Raw genomic sequence first — 16,874 nt, forward strand, 5'->3', positions numbered from 1 at the left:
ACAATATTCCTGAAATATTCCTATGATATAAACCTATCAGCTGTTCAGACTTCTGACAGATTTCTGCAGATGTGAGTTTACCAAAGATACTTCCTGTATAGAGCTTATTTCAGGATTTTTAATTGTTCATGGCTTTTATCAACGTGATCAACCCCGCATTTGAGGTGGAGCTGACTTGACAGGAGCAGGTTTGTTTCTCTGATGATCTGGTCTGGATTTCTCATGTAAGACGGATTTCAAAAGCCCGTCAGCAAACTTTCTGTGAGTTTTGCTGCTGGCTCTCCAAAACACTGAAATTAAAACATCATTTAAAACCTACTTTCAATCCAAGTGTTTCCGCACTGTGGACTACTTTGCGTTAAAAAGCGAACAGAGCCCCCCAGTTCTCCTCGCCTCCTGTGACGCGTCCTTGGCATCTGGCTGTTGTCGGGCTGCGGTGGCGCGGCGCGGCCGGCAGAGGGCGCGGCGGGCAGCGGGAGCGCGGCGCCCGGGCCGCTCCCGCCGGGAATTCCCCGCGGCGGGAACGGCCGGAGCGCGAAGCCGCGCGGGAAGGGAACCGCAGCCGGCCTGCCGAGAGCCTACAGCACAGCTCAGACACACGCACACGTCGCTGTTTCTGTCACCTCGCGGAGAAGAAAACAAACAAACAAAAACAAACCCCAAAAAACTCATAACTTTTTGGGACAGGGAGGGTGGATGGTTTTCAGTTCCTATTTAATTTGTTAGAAAGCGCATCTGCATCCTGACCGCGCCGAGTCCTGAGCTCGGTCTGTCATGTGCGTCACATTTCCATGGAACTTTGGAACAAAATCAAGCTTTATATTGTGAATCCAAATCTGAGAGCAGGAATGCCAGAAGGTGTTCAGTTTTTTGTCTTTGCTGTTTTTTTATACCGGTATAAATATTGAATTCTGCCTTTTCTTTTGGGTTTCTGGCCTAAATTTTAGTATGTGTTTATTCATCAGCTAAGCCTGCAGCTTACAGATGGGTCCATCAATGTTCCTGAATCGAAACAGTAGGCTCCAATTCTCCACTAATCTCGTCTTCACAGCAGGACATGGCACCACAGGCAAGAGCTGCTGCTTTAAGGCATTTACACATCCAGCTATGCCTTGTGTTAGAAAAAGTGACTTTCTGTCACCAAGAGAAAACTCATCAGTGTGGGGCCTCCTTGTGAATCAGCTTCTTTCTATTACACACTGGTTACATTTAACCAGTTTATTCCATCTCATCCACCACCTCTAAATTCTACCTACAATAGGGACCTTTGCTGGTCCAGCTCTCTGACCAGATAAATTTTCTTTTCATTTCTTACATGGCACTAAGAATACCAGAGAACCTGTCTCTTTTTGCATGTATTCACTGACACAGAATCACGCCACGGAAGTCCTGCAGTGAAATATGCATTTGTCCTGTTGCCAGTCTGCAGCAGAGGTGCCCATCTCAGCACACCAAGTCATACCACACCATCACATCCTTGCATCTCCCGTGCCCCACACAGGACTAGGGCCAATGGAATATGTCTTTTCCTCTCACCTTCTCAGTATGTGAAATGGAGGTGCTAAAAACATCGGTCTCGTTTGTCTGACTCAGAGGAGTACCTAACAGTTACCTAATAAATACTTCTAGAGAGATTGGGAGGGGTATGGGAAGCCTCTAAATAAAAATAAATGAATGGATAAATCATGCCATTTGCAAAGCCCTCAGAGTGCCAGCATTAAATGTTTTGGCCAGAAAGCCTTGCAAAACTGGTATGGAAGTGTACCGGCTCTGGTGCACAGCCTGGGCTTATGTGTACCAGGATGATGATGAAAAAATAAGTAATTTGTTACACACCCATATATACAAATAAAGAGACTCACCATAGGTGAATTGCTGAGCCAGTTTTTGCAAGGCTGGCTGTGCAGTGTAATTGCTGGAAAGATATCTCGAGTTTTGCACAGCGTAATTCTTCTTGCTTTGTTTTTCTGGCCACTGGGGAGCCAGCCTTCTCTATGTCATGGCTGCCAGGGCTGTGGTAAGCTCTCCTTCACATCATGCACTGCTCTTGCTCGGTGTTGTTACATGTGATAAGCTGCAAATTCTTAGGCTAATTCAGCTCAGTGACTGTAAGTAAATGTGTATTTTCCTCCAAATGGAATGTCATGATTTTGCAGTTATGGAAGTAAAATGCAAATTTCTATAAAAGCAAATAATATTCTATAAATAGCCCAGTCAAGAAAACAAAAACTCCACAGTCATGCTGGTAGAATTTACAGGATTAACTTTGTGTAAATAGTTTCTCTTTCATTTGTAAGATCTGGAACAGGTCACTACACGTATTTTATATTCAAAGTTTTACCAGGAGAACTCTGTTGTTTAGCTAAGACGGCTTGTATGAATCACCCAGGATTACTCCTGGTTCTTGTGTGGCTGAGCCAGTTTGCATAATTAGGAGAGAGATGCATGAAGAAGCTACTGGGCTTTGGAACCCCTCTGGGTTTTGATCAAAAGCCCACTGAAGCCAAACCCCTCTGGCTCTAGTCATCAGGCTAAGGCAGCAGTAGCAACTGAACAAGATAAGGCAATTTTGGAAGCTGTTAAATCTAGTTTTCTGAGTTCTCTGGATCTTATCACTGGGAATGGGAACATAGGCTGCATGTGCAGCCTCCCACAAACATAAAGCTGCTGTAATTTCAGAAGCAGCACAGCCACTTAAAGGTATTTTTTTTCCACTGGTGTGTCATCTTGGCTGTATTTATTATATTTGTGAAAATAGAGTTACAAAGACTTTGGAGGCAGGCTGTTCTGCAAAATGTTTTGGTCACTACAGTTGGCCATTAAATTGAAGGAATGGATTGTGCTGTTGATCTAGAAGCCTCTACAGTGTGACTGCAGGTCACCTCTCAGGGCTTGATCTCAAAGATGTGAGGGAGGGCTCGGACAGCTGAGATGGCGTTGGCTTGAAATACCTGGGCTACTTGAGAGAGAGCTTATTTGTGGTGCTGCCACCCTCTCAGCTATCCAGCCCATTGTTTTGTTCGTTTGCTGTTCTTGGCCACTGTGTTTGACCTACATCTGGCTGCTAGGATGCATCTTTGGGAAGAGGTTATTCAGCATGTGTCTCTCCAGCTGCCAAGGCCTGACTGAGAATGCTGTGTCTCTAGGAGACACATTATTGCTCCTGGAGAGGTAGAATGCTCTGGGATTTATCTCCTTGCTATGAAGTTAACATTGATGTGTGTAAGTAAGCATCAGGATTATTTTTTTATGAAATAAACAGATTTAACCTTAAAATTAAGGGAGTGAAGGTAAGCTCAAAGCTTACCAGAAGAAAGGGCTATGGAAACTACTGGAGAAACACCAGGGGATGGCACCTGGGGAAGTGCTGGAACCTGTCAGATCCATTTCCCTTAAGGCACAAATCACCAGCTCTCCAGTATGGGGAGGGGCAGACAGGAAGCTGTATGCCCTGTTGGAATCTTAGAGCTAGAACTGAACCTGAACAGCTTTCCTGGCAAACCTACTGCCCCTTTTCTAAGTATAACCAGTAAAAATGCCTGAAAAAGAATAAACCACGTTGTCAAAAGGGTTTTTGTGGGGCACAGGTACTGTTCAAATGCAAATACTGTACACAAGATCCTAGGAAATGGGTATTTTTAATGTAATTCATTGCATCTGTTTTTTCTGTTCATATGAGTAATTCTGGGAATTCTCTGGTAATCACATGAAAAAGGGTTTATAGGATCAAGGCCCCAGGGTTTAGTCTCATAAGATGCCAAGCTGTCTAACCCCAGCAAAGGAAAGCACCTGAGCCTGGGCTTTAAGAACATGAGTGATCTTTTAGGAATTAATGGGACTTGCCACATGCTTAAAGTTAAATCTACATGTAAAGTACTGGGTTGGACCAGACTTGCAGGTTTGGTACTCAGCATCCTGCACAGATCCCAGGGAAGTGACTGGCCTACTAGGTCAACAGTATGGTAGAACCTATGTGCTGCTTTATAGAAGAAAATGTTAACAAAAACCAGCAAAGATATTATGGAATATAATAACATAAAATATGGCTTAAAAAACCCTATTTATTAAATTTTATTGTTCTCCTGACACATAGCAAATTAAATTGATTTGTAGCATGAAATATTTTAATATTTATAGCAGGTGTTATTTTCCTGGTGCATAATACAACAGAATGAGCAATCAATGTTAATATAACGTTCAGTTTCAACTCTTACAATCCAAGCTTTATAGAATTACTGAGAGTAGAATGGAGAGAGTATGATGACTTCCCCTCCCACATCCCTGTACCTCCTACCAACCTTCCCTGGTGGAAGTTTCCATTCTTCATTCCCATTCTCTGTAGTGAACATTTTACAGCCTCATAACCATCTCGTACCCAAGAGATATTAAGTATATTTTTACTAGATTATTATTAATTTCAATATTCCCCACATTTTGCATTTGATTGACTAATAGTTTATTACAGGTGTTTTATTCTTCAGGATTCTGACACTATTGGTGTTTGGTACAGCATCCCTTCCCAGTAATGAACTCCCACTCCCAGTAATGAAGGAGGTTTGATGCAATACATTGGAATAGGTGAATGTGGCTTTTATGTGCAATGTCCTCTGGACCACAGATCTCACGTAGGAGCATGGTTCCCCTTAAACAAGCCAGGTAATTTAGGCCTGGAACCTAAGCTGTTGCAGGTAGGTAGTTCTGATGAAGACAACAGCAAGCAGCAATTTCCATCAGCTTAAGCTATGGTTCTTGATGTAGGAGAAAGGATGAAAACTTTACCCCTCTTGATGGAAATTATGTCCTTCTGAATGCATGTGATTGCCCTTGGCAAGTATGGGGTTTATGTCTTAGGAAAACATATGGTCATGATTAATATCCTATGCATGTCCTAAAGAGCTGTAGTGAAAATCCTTTTGTTTTTGGCCTAAAGTAAACAGCATTGCATGATGGTAATAAAAGACAAATTTTCAAAGCTGGCTCAGATAGAGTGCTAAAACTACATATGAACATTTGAAGCAAGTGAATCATTTCTTTGTGTTTTTGAGGGATGGTGAATGCTTTTATCTTCTCATGATTTCCTTGGTGCAATGTCTGTAAATGACACAGTTTCAGATATGTGCTACTCTGACAAAGTGAGGTTCGTGGTTACAGGAATTTCTGCGGTGATGCTAATTTGTAAGTGATGCTATGGATACATCTGCCATGTAATGCTCATTGCCTAAGTGAGGTAGCAGCACGGCAGGAGAACTGGAAACACAGAGGCTGTATGTGTGAGCAGCGCTAGACACCAGGACAGGATCAGCAACAAAGACACTATTAACTGAATAGAAAGGACTCAGGATTAAGTGCTTTGTGCCTCTGAAGCTGCTATACCAGGACTGGCACTATAAATATACTTACAGTATATTCTTCCAGGGAGCTTTCTGTTAATATCTGAGCGGGCAAAATAAAAAAAAATAAATTAACCTCTTTCTGCTAAAGATGATGCCCCAAGTACATCTGAACTCTCAGCAAGTGCTACAGATGGAACAAGAGTGCATCCAACTTTTTTGTTTTGCCTTTCAATCCTGAATCTTAATTAGTTCCCTACTGCTTTAGTACATGCGCAACATTTTAATAGTCATAAGGACTTACTCCAATCCACACTGCCATTTCCACAATTCCCTCCTTCATACCAATAGCAATTCTCTCCCCCCCAACCCCCCCAATATTTAGGAACAGTGTAAAGAAAACTAAATAGCCAAGCGTGTAGCTGTAGATTGATGAGGTTGTCACACCATTCTCTTCACCGTTTTCTTCCAACCTGCGCTGTGCTCTAATAGATGGATGATTGCTGGGGGAGAGAGAGACTTAGCAAATCCCACAGCCAGATGTTCAGGGATGGACAGAGTGACCTTCTCAAGGAACCCAGAGGACTATAGCTGTGTCCTTCAGAGGGAGAAGGACAGGCAGGTGCCTCTGGCTGCCTGTGTTTATCTCTCATTTCAAAAGGAGCACAAATGGACTCAGCATGGCTGCGAGGATGGATGTTTTTCAGTGCATCGCGGGAAATGACCAGTCATCCGTCTCTTCACTGTGGAGTCTGCCTGCAGCCATCAATCTTGTAGCCCAGCATGGCAGCTCCTTTTGGCTTAGTTTGGCTCAGTGTTAGATGAACAAAGGAAAATGAAAGCTGAGCAGAAGGAAAGGAGAGAAGAGCAACTATTCTCTATTTCACTTTGTTTTCCCCTTGCATGGCTCCCTCTCTCTCTCTACCCCATTATCATCTATTTTCACTGTATTTTGTAAGGTGTGGAAATATATATTTTCAGGGTCTGGGAGTTTACAGTGTTTCTCTGTTAGCAGAGAGGAGAAAGGAGAGAGATATTGAAAAGACATAATTCAGGGCCCAGAGATTCCATTTTTCAGACTTTTCTGTGGCAGTTTTCAGAACAAGCATGCCCTAGTTAGCTGCAGCAGACAAGGAGAAGGGATATAGTACCTTTCCTCCATCTTGCTGTTTTTCTCCCTTGTTTTCTTGATTCCTTCCTCACTGCCACATTAGTTTTTCAGGTGTGTACTTCACCTCTCCATTCCTATTCTATACAAAAAGAAATCAACATAGCTACATGATGGGACTTTCTGGATACAGATGTGTACTGATGCCCAGAGCCATGATGGCAGCTCCTGCTGGCAATTAAGCTCACTTGGGTTAATCCTTCTTGATACAACAGCACTGGGCCGTGCAGACTCTGCATGAGCTGCCTGACCTCATCCAGGACCCGTGGTTCCTACTGTGAAACCAGAGGTCATGGCAATATCTTCATTGGTATGCCACCCATCAGAGGAAAACACATTCAGACACATCTGTTTGCACACCTAGCACTGAATTAGCCAGTTTCAGCAATGAACTCAGATGGGCCAGTTTTTGCCTGAAATACTCAGATGTGATGTACTTTGAGCCAGGCTGAAAGGGAAAAAGATGTGTGAATACACTACCTGCTGGATTCCCATAGCTAGGGTCTGCTTTTTTTTCCACAGTGAGCTGTAATGTTGTTGCTTATTAGTTTTCCCCTAATATTCTTGCCTCTGGATATCATAACAGTTCATGTTTGACTTATTCTGTAGAAGGCTTATGTAGAGATAGCATTGTTCCCCTTAGCACTGCCCAACTGTGATGTTTGATTAGTGCATTTAAAAAAATGTGTGATTGCATTTACCTTTTAATTTTCCCGGTTGATCACAATGATCTAAGCATCAGGCCTGACAGAGCCAGGCCTCCCTGCAGAACTATGGTAGGAGGTTTCTCTCTCCCAGTTTTTACTGTAGGCAAAGAACTGAGATCTCCCAGGCATACAGAAGCACCAACTAAGCACTGAGGCAGAGCAAGGGAACTCTGTAAATACTGGACATAGAAATCTCTGAGAAATCTTTACCTGCTTTCAACCCAAATGTGCCATCTGGAGTGAACAGACTTATGCCAAGATGGGGAAAATTTATACCATCATGGGCTTAAAGAGCTGCTTTGCAGTATGTGCTGAGGTGTTTTTTTGTTTTTTTTTTTCTTCTTACCATAAACTTAAAGCATAAACCCTCAAGGAAAACATTTGTTTGGTGAAAACCAGTTTCTCCTCCCCCACGCCTTGCATAAGCAGTCTTTACAAGTGGACACAAGACCTTTCTGACTGGGGATATTCAGGGAATTCTTTTGTATTTTCTTTACAAAATGGATGGCATCCTTTTCCAACCTGTGCACTTAATTGTGCCACTTTTGAATGAATGGTTGTATTTTCTGCTACTACCCATTTTGCCTCCCTGCAAATTCTGAAAAAGACAAATCTTGTTGACGTTGTCATGAGACAGCCTACCCCAGATGGCACATCTGTGTCTCGGGATGCCCTCTGGCTGGCCTGTTGGCAGGCATTCCCGTGGCTTTGAAGGTCACCTTGTTTACACCTTGCCTTTTTCCCCCTCCCTATTCCGAGGCTTGCTGAGCCTGCAGGCTGGGCTTCACCATCTGCATTTTCTCTGGTGCCATTAATCTTCCTGTTTACCATTCTGTTATTAATTCTAGAGTTCACCTTTTTGTCTAAACCCTTTATAGGCCTCTTGAAATTGCTTGCCTCTTTGTGGCAAGAGATCTGAGCATCTCAGAGATAATTTGCTTTGTTCTTTCCCATTTCTGAAAGGATACCTACTAGCACCTTACGCCATTTTTCTATTACAAGCCTTCCTTCTTATAATAACATTTTTCACTTATATAGCTTCATCTGTCAGATGTATCTTAACATAGGTGTAAATATTATCTTTGTCCTTTGGAATTTGTGAACTGGCCACTGAAATCTGGTATCTGTGGAAATAGTCCTACTTTTTCAGTGTTTTTCTTGGCTGGAAAGAAAATATGTTAAAATCTGTCTCTGTGAGAATCTGTAAAACCACCTTGCATTTTTGGTGCACTTTATTTGAATGCCTGAATGCCTATGAATATTAAACAAGCCTTACCAAACCCCAGAGGATAGGTGAAGACTATCTCCATTTGACAGATGATGGAAAAGCAGAGAGTGCCTCTGTTAGAATTTGGCTCAGCATCACTTGGTGGGACAGCAGAGATGCCAAAGGCAGCATCTGGGGTGGTTTCTCCCTATCCCATCCTAAAATCCTTGTCACTTTGTTGTGGCCTTTCTGTTCTCCATTGGTTTATGCAGTTCAGTACTCACTGAGTACATCCCAGGCGTGCGGAGCCAGGCAGAGCTGAGCACAAAAAGCCCCTCGGTCCGGAGCAGCAGAATGCGCAGAGCAGGTTCCCAAGAATCTCTGCAGGACTCAGATTGGCTTTGGCAGGTTTATCAGCTCTGGCTTAGTGCCGGCTCTGCTAGGCCTGGACTGAATTAATTGGGATGCTTGTGCACTGCAGCTGAGAGATAACTGCATTACAGAGATTTATCTGTTACTAAAGGTATCCCTCCACTGTCCTCGATAAGGACGAGAAGCTATGCAGAATCTCACAGAATTTGCAGGAAGGTTGGCATGGCTGGCTCTACACATGGTTTATGTATGAGTTTGTGTGCAGTACAAGTGTTTTTATTCAGTTCTGTCACATCCAGTGCAGTTGCTTGCGGTGGAGGTCCACTCCCTGTTACCCTTTGCAGAGTGTGCAATGTGGGCACGACTTTCTCACCTGTGGGGAGGGGGGGAGTGGTGTTTGCTGATAACTGTCTGGTTAATTATTTCATTATGGTGCTTTGGAGGGGTCAAAATGCCCGTCATCTATCTGTGTGAGTGATTCTATATGACCATTTACAGATAGGTAGCCCAAGTTATTCTTTTACTCCCAACAGACCAGAAGCCCTGTTAGGGGTAACACAAAACCCAAAGGAACAGGCTTTTTTACTTAATATTTTTCTCTAAATTGTAGCAGTTATCTTGCCTCTGTGCCTTGATAGTGCCTACAGTGTTGCTGCAGAAGTCATGGTGCAGTGTGAGCCCATCTAGAGCACAAATGCAAGAGTGACCAGAACACAAATGAGTGCTATAAAAATGCTATTGAATGGAAATACTTCTGAATGGAGATGATTTCAGCCCTAAGGGTAGTTACTTGATCCAGCATTTAGCCTGGTACTGTAATTTGGCAGTCTTTGAGAAGCAGGTACAGCTTATTATATGTGACAATGATTTATATCTGTGCTGAGAAATAAATCTGTAGAAAACTTCCAAGAGACAACTGACAAGAGGGCTGTTTTGATTTGGGGGTTTTTTTGAGAGAGGTTTTATAGAGGCATTCTAGTCTGCCAGAGAAATACAGCTGCTTGTAAAGTCTTCATTTTGATAGTGTGTTAAACTAAACAATGCTTAACCTTATGTTTAAGGGCCTCTGCAATTTTCTGCAGCCCTATTTCTCCTTCCTGTTGTCTCGTAGCCTCCTGGGACATATTTTAACCAGGGGCTGATAGAAACTTTCCACTGAATCCAAGTTTTAAAGCTCAAAGTTGTCCTCCGATATTTCTGCAGTTATGCCCAGGCTAAAGACTGAAAGTGAACTGTCCCACCTATATCAGATCTTCCCCTGTCTTCACTTTCTCCCCCTGCCCTCTGCCCTCCCCCAGCTTCATCATGAGACTAGCAGCTTTCCATAAGTAGGTTCTAGGGAGACATGGGGATTTTCCAGTCTCCCTGTGCTCCCTAGAGCAAATCTTGGTAGTGCCTAAAATTTCAAACATTTTCTAAGATTAATTTCAGAGCTTTACAGGATAGAGAGTCCTCTAAACTATTTTTCCCATTCAAAATGGTTTGTTTCTGTGGAAATAAATACTCTCATGTTTTCAAGTGGTCTTGCTTCCAGAAGTGGTTTATCATTGTGTCTGGTTGGATTCTTGTTCTCACCACAGTCCAGTTTACCTTGAGAGTGCAATAATATATATGAGATTCAGAGTGGGATTGGTGGGAGAGACAAAGAATTACTGGAGTATCCTTACAATCTCTAGTAGAGCATGGCAATACTGCAGTTTGGATTAAAAATAAGGTGAATTGGATGTTTACTACTCTCCAGGGACCTTTGTTTGGCTTTGTGGGCTCATTGTGAGAGTCTGTGTTATCAGTAATCTGTCCCAGGGGAGGCCCATGGCTGGGCTGACAGGAGGTTCTGTGGACCATGTATGTGTAGAGCTGTCAGTGACAAGTTTGCTGCAGATGGGTGCTGGATTGCAGGAGTGTTGGGAGAAAAGGGTGGGGTCTCAGGGGCCACGGAAGATCAGCATCAAATCACAATTGCAATACCATGAGCATCTGCCCCTGGGCTAGCAGGATGTGTAGAGAAAGAAGGGTTTTGGAGATCTATATGTGCAGAAGGACTGAAGGTCCATGTGCTGTGCTGAGCTGTGCTGACAGGGGCAGAGCCCTGCCTTTAGCATACCTGGTTCTGGTCACTGCTGTGAATGTATCAGTTCCAAGGGTGCTAACAAGCACCATACTGGCCATGAACACAACAAGCAAGGAAGCAAACAAACAAGCTAAGGAGAGTCTGGTCATGCACACACAGAAAAGCTTCAAAATGCAGCTATTCATGTAAGGCATTGTCTCCCCAGTCTTTCTTAAGGGATTCCATCCCCCTGCCCCCACCCTTTGCACTCTAACACTATATTTGTGCCTTGGAGATGTGGAGATGAGCGTATGATGGATGGATGGATGCTGCTTGTCTGGGTTTTTCACCACCATTTCCCCTGGGGCACTCTGTCTGCTGGCAGAGAGCACCATCCCAAAAGATGGTATCTTTTGCAAACTCGACAGCTAACAGACAGCTTCTCTCTCTGCATATTTCCCCAAAGAAGAGCAGGCTTAATCTGGTTTTTATATGGCATATTTCATTATAATCTTTTTGACTTCCCATGTTCCCAGTACGCCATAATAAATAAAGCGCTGGGGGTGGGAACAGCAGAGATGCTGAGGCTTCACACTCTTGTGACACTGATAGATTCTCATTTTAAACTGTCATGGGATTTAATTGCTTGCTGAGCCACTGCACTGCACTTTCAGACACATCCTGCCACATCCTCTTAATGAGCTTAGTGGCTGCATTCACTCAGCAGTAGTTCTGTTTGCTGTGAATTAGGTGGCTTTTTTAGACCACCTATATGATTTTAAAGAGGTAGTGGTTATTAAGGTAATATCCTTGGATTTATCCATCTTAAACAACACTTCATGGACTTGTAACATATAGTTTCCTCTGGCACTTTTTATGTTCCAAGAAAACGGCACCAAGAAACAAAAACGCAAGAATCTATGTGCAAAGTCAGTGTTTGTCTAAGAAGGTTTTTGGAAGCCGGATTGCTTTGGTTTGCATAGTAGCTGTCTCTGGCGTGATAGATCATGCTGGAACTCACCCAATAAGTATCTCTGTTCCCAATTAGAACTGGAAATGGAGCTGCTTACGAGTGCACAGAGATGATGGTTTGGGTGGCAGCTGCTACTGTGGAGATGGAAATGATCCATTGTAAAACAAATACATTGCACTGTATAGAAAAAGAGATGGTTGTTTTTAATTTATGTTTCGAAGAGACACTGAAAAGTTGCTTAGCTCTCAATGCGATGTAAACCAAATGTAGCTTACTTAAGGACAGGAATTTGCAGCTATTTTGCTGTTTTGGCAAATCAAAACTTGAAAAAGCCCACCATTTTGTGGGATTTGTGAAAATGTGCTTCTTTTGGAGGCAGCAGTTCAGTAGAAAACAGATACAGGAATGACACTGGCATGAGTTCTTGTTCAGATTCTACCACTTCAGTCTCAGGACCTTAATAAATACAAAGGTTGCTGCACTGAGCTGGTAAGCAGAAATAACCATGTTAATTTAATCACGAGGAAAGGGACTCTGCCAAGTTAAGAAACATAAATTTTAATTACATGCACACACACATATTTGAGTTTTAATATATGCACAATATTTAGCTGTGACACCAAGAATACGATGGTTTACTAAAACAGGAAGAATTCTTAAATAGCATTTTATTTTTCATTGATGATTTTTGTTCATTTGACATTTCCATTTTGTATAGTTCTACCTAGTTCTTGTATCTGCTACATTAACCATGTGCTATTGTGCTTGTGGTACCAATCAAAAGGAAATTTATCTACAAACCTTCTTAAAATTTTCATATAAAAGAGTAAGCTTTTAATTATAGTGACTTTACTGGTAGTTATTACTTGTAATAAAGATTATGTTCTCTGAAATTGTATTGTTTGAAGAAGAGCTTGTGTTACAAACTAGAAGTTACAAAGAATTTAGAACAATTAGCGGGTAGAAAATGCTATTACCTATATTTAAAAAGGATTTGGATGTGATTCAAAGATTTAAAGACACATAAATTCTACATGAACATCTGAGAAATTGATTGAAACAGTAATTACATATAAGCAGTAAAGCACCTGGGAAATGATGATATAGGAGGTTCTAACCAACATTTTTTCCTATCAAGGAAAAGCATGCCTCACTACTTCTTTACAATTCTTTACATAGGTAGAGAGGACAATTTTCTTAAACTTTCTGAAGATCTTTGGTATGTCTCCAAAGAGAAGCTAAGAATTATCTTAGATCAAAACTTTTGGAATAAAAGATAATGGAAGAAAGAACTTTCATTGTAGATAAAGGCTTACAGCTGGTGCATCAAGGTTTAGTGCTTGGTCCAGTGTTGTATAATACAGTAATGAACAAGCTGCAGAGTGGGAATACCTTGCCAACTACAAAGATTTGCACATAATGTGAAGTTATTGAGAGCAATCATGGCTGGGAAGGTGTGCACAGAGCACTCTGGGGAAATGTGAATGTGGCTGGGGAATGGGCAGGGGGATGGGTGTTTTAATATGGTACCTGTGTGTTTGAATGTATTCCTTACAGGAAATTCTTGTCCCCATTACAAGATTCCTAATTCTTCTGCTTAGTAAGTAACTTGGCCATTGAAAGACACAGCCTGAGGAGTAATCTAAAGACTATTGTAATTCATTTGTTTAAATGGGGGATGTGGTTTCATCAGAAAATGCCAGATGCAGTACTAGTCTGTCTTGGGAAGACTGGTGTATAATAAGAAAAATCTCAGGAGGTTTGTCAGGACCATATGGAAAACTTCCCACAGCAGAGTAATAAGAAAGATTGTGACTGTTTATCCATGAAAGGAGAGGAATTAAAATAAATTACAAAAATTTTGGTCAAGAACTTCTATTTTCCCCAGCAAGAACAAGGGGGCTGGCAATAGATGAAGTGAAACACTCTTTCTTTCAAACCATAATTTAACTGTTGAACTCTATCAGGTGGGAACACATTGAGCTGAAAGTGTATCAAAATTCAGAAAGGGCTGGACTATTCTGTGTATTTTCAGAAGAGCCAGATTTAGAATAACTGGAGGAGATACTGCATTTATCTCTCAGGATGAAACACAGTGTTAGGGTAGGTAAGTTCTTCTGCATTTCTCTCTTGACAGACATTCGTAGCTTCTTCTGCAGCATGTGAGGTGACTGCATAGTGTGGCATGAGCAATATCAAAGCAGAGGCAAGCATGGGGTCGCAGCTTAATTTCTTAAGCCCAGAAGAGTCTCCCTCTGGCCTTGTTTGAAGCTTCAGGCACTGGCTGGTACCTTCATAAGCAGGAGAGTGAGTGGAATGGACCCCACCTTACTTCCAAATAGCAGTTCCCATGGACTGGGGAAAGCCTTGATCTTTCACATGAAAACTACATTTTGGTTTTTGAGTTGGCTCCTCAGTTTTCTTTAGGGTGCTGGCATAAGAGTAGAAGATACTTTTCTTGCTTTTGTGGGAAAATCATGGATAGTTGAATAGGAAAGAGAAAATAAGGGATTTAGTGAAATGAATTTAATGAGCCCTGGTAGTGCTTAACTATTTCTGTAGGTTAACTGAACTATCTTTTAGATTTTAGAAGACTTTCATCTGTGGGGATTCAAAAACTGGCTTGGAAACATAATTTCCTGTCTCCATTATTGTACCCTTTACAGACTAGCCATCTTCCAGGAAGGACTGAATTAATTATAAAGACTGAATTCATCACAAGGGGTTGTATTTGGACCTCAGAAGGTTTTTATGCTGTAAACTTTACATTCCAAATAAGATAGCGTCTGCTTTTTCCCACTTTCTAGAGCTCTTTAGGAATTAAAGTGCATTCACAGAAGCTAGCAGTGGAGAAGAAAATGAAGGAGTTGGATGGCAGTCAGCTTAGTGGGAAAAATGGGAGGCAGACACTGAGTTTCTTTTCACTGGATGCCCAGCTCACTAACTTAACTTCTTGGTGATTCTGTCTCCCCATCAACTGTGAATAAAAATATTACCTTACAACGCCTTATCAGTGGAATGTTAAATTTAGCAACTAGAAATTGCTCTTAGAGTTTTGGATGAGAAGTCCTTCTGGAGTGTTGTTGTTGGGAAGTAGCAGTGCCACACAGAACAATCATGCCTATTAAAGACAGCTGCCTGTTTTGACCTTAAAACCTACCTTTTCCTCTTTTCAAACTTAGTTTTTGATATCTCTGGAACAAATGAGTAGTAGTTCCACCTTCATATATATTCTACTTATCCCTCAGCCTTTTCTTGCTCATTTCCTTTTCTAATGCATTCATTTGCTGAATGCATTGGTATCCAGAGACAGGAATAGCTTGTCACAGTGAAGACATGTTTGTTTCCAATGCCCTTGAGCTTGCTTGAAGCTTCTTTGCTTGCTGAATGTATGATGACCCCCTGGGGTTTGCAGTCCCTCAAGGTTCTAAATACAGAGTAAATGCCCTTTTGCACCCAAGCACAGGACTTTGAACCCAAGCCAAACCCACATCCAGAGATGATTATGGAGGTTCCTCAGTGACTTCAGATTCAAGCGTTGGGATTTGCACATAAATCAAGTCAAAAATCTCTTCTTTCTATTGAAATGTCTGGATCCAGAGGGAGGTACTAGCAGTTCATACAGGGAAATTCAATCTGTATGATTCTCTTTTGACTTTTCTGTCTTTTTTATAGCTCAAGCAGGGAGAAGTTGGGGAAGGGGCCATAATGGGGTGGGTATGCAGAGCTTAATGCTGAAAACAGAGGCCTGATTGAATAGAGCTCCTTGTGATGAGAGGGGGGATCAATTCACAGTTGACCCCATCCCATTGTGTGGGTTGTCCTGGGAGTTTCCTTTAAAATCCCAGTGGTTTGGTTTTTCTGCATGGTTTGTACCCAGCCTTTCCCTCTATGAATAGAATAGCTTTTCCTGGAATTTTTGCTGGATTTTCTGTGGTTATTGGCTGAGCAATGCTCTCTCACTTCAGAAGACTGAAGCAAGTACATTGTGGAAGTACTGATCAGGGACACTGAATCATTGGCTAACTTAAAGTTTTTCATATATAGAGCAAAGATATTCCTGGGATGCAACTACCCCCATGAAACAGATTATACTTTACTGTCCCAGGTGGAAGTGCTCATTCATTATTTGGTTTGCAGGAGTGATTTGGGACTTTAAAAACATATGAATTTCTGCCCTGCAGAATTTACAGCTCATGGTGATAGAAAGGCAGGGAGCTTCAGGCAGACTGGGGAACAAAACACTGTTCTAAAGCATAAGTAGACAGAACTGTGAATTAAGGACACTAGATGATGATTTGTAAGCATCATTCTTGTACATTACTTGTAAATATACTGGTCTAGAGAAAGGAATTAATTTTAGAAGGAAGGAGTACTTGAGAATCCATACCTGGCAGTGTCAGGTAAAAGACATGTGCAGGATGTTTCCCTGCCAGGGGATTGTTCTAAATGAGCCTCTGTATGACTGGGGTAGAGGCTAGGGTCTACAAGGAAAACGGGATTATTGCCCAGGTATATTTTAACATATTGCTAAAGTTAACGTGCTGTATTTGCCTGTCTGCTGCACTGCCTCATAATCTAGTGGCAGCATTTGAAAGGGGAATAAGGCTCTGTTCCTTTACTTCTCCAGCAAGTTGCATCAAACCTCCTCACAAATCCACAGTGTCTTTGGAGCTCTGTCCCCAGCCTGTTTCTGAGCAAGCCTGTGGCTCTTCCTGCAGTGACCAGGTGTTTTCCCATTTTATGGGTAAGATTCTGCCCTCATAACTGTGTTTCTTTGCTGGTATCACCAGCTGGAGCCAAACAGAGATTTTGTCTAGTCAGTTTTGCAGGAAAATTCAAGACATGTCTCTGTTTTTCAACGTAAGGTCTCAGCATTGGCCCTCCACACAAGTTCTCTATTTTCCCACATGTGGAACATGCCCAGGTGTAGGAGAATGAGGATTGAAGATGTGCTACATAAACTGTGCCAGATGCTAAATTGCATTACGCTACTTTTCTTCTTCAGTAGATCAGATTCTTTATATTTGTTATTTCAGTATCTTAAAAACTCCTAGTTTTGTTCTT

At 41.9% G+C, this 16,874-nt stretch overlaps 1 protein-coding gene across 10 annotated transcripts in view; it reads left to right on the plus strand.

Annotated features, from left to right (window-relative positions):
- DPF3 (double PHD fingers 3) overlaps positions 1-16,874 on the plus strand; it is a 161,732-nt gene that overhangs the window by 78,538 nt on the left and 66,320 nt on the right. The gene's annotated exons all lie outside the window — the stretch shown is intronic.

The sequence above is a fragment of the Cyanistes caeruleus genome, chromosome 6 (assembly GCF_971803275.1).
Source record: "Cyanistes caeruleus chromosome 6, bCyaCae1.hap1.1, whole genome shotgun sequence".
Lineage (NCBI taxonomy): Eukaryota > Metazoa > Chordata > Aves > Passeriformes > Paridae > Cyanistes > Cyanistes caeruleus.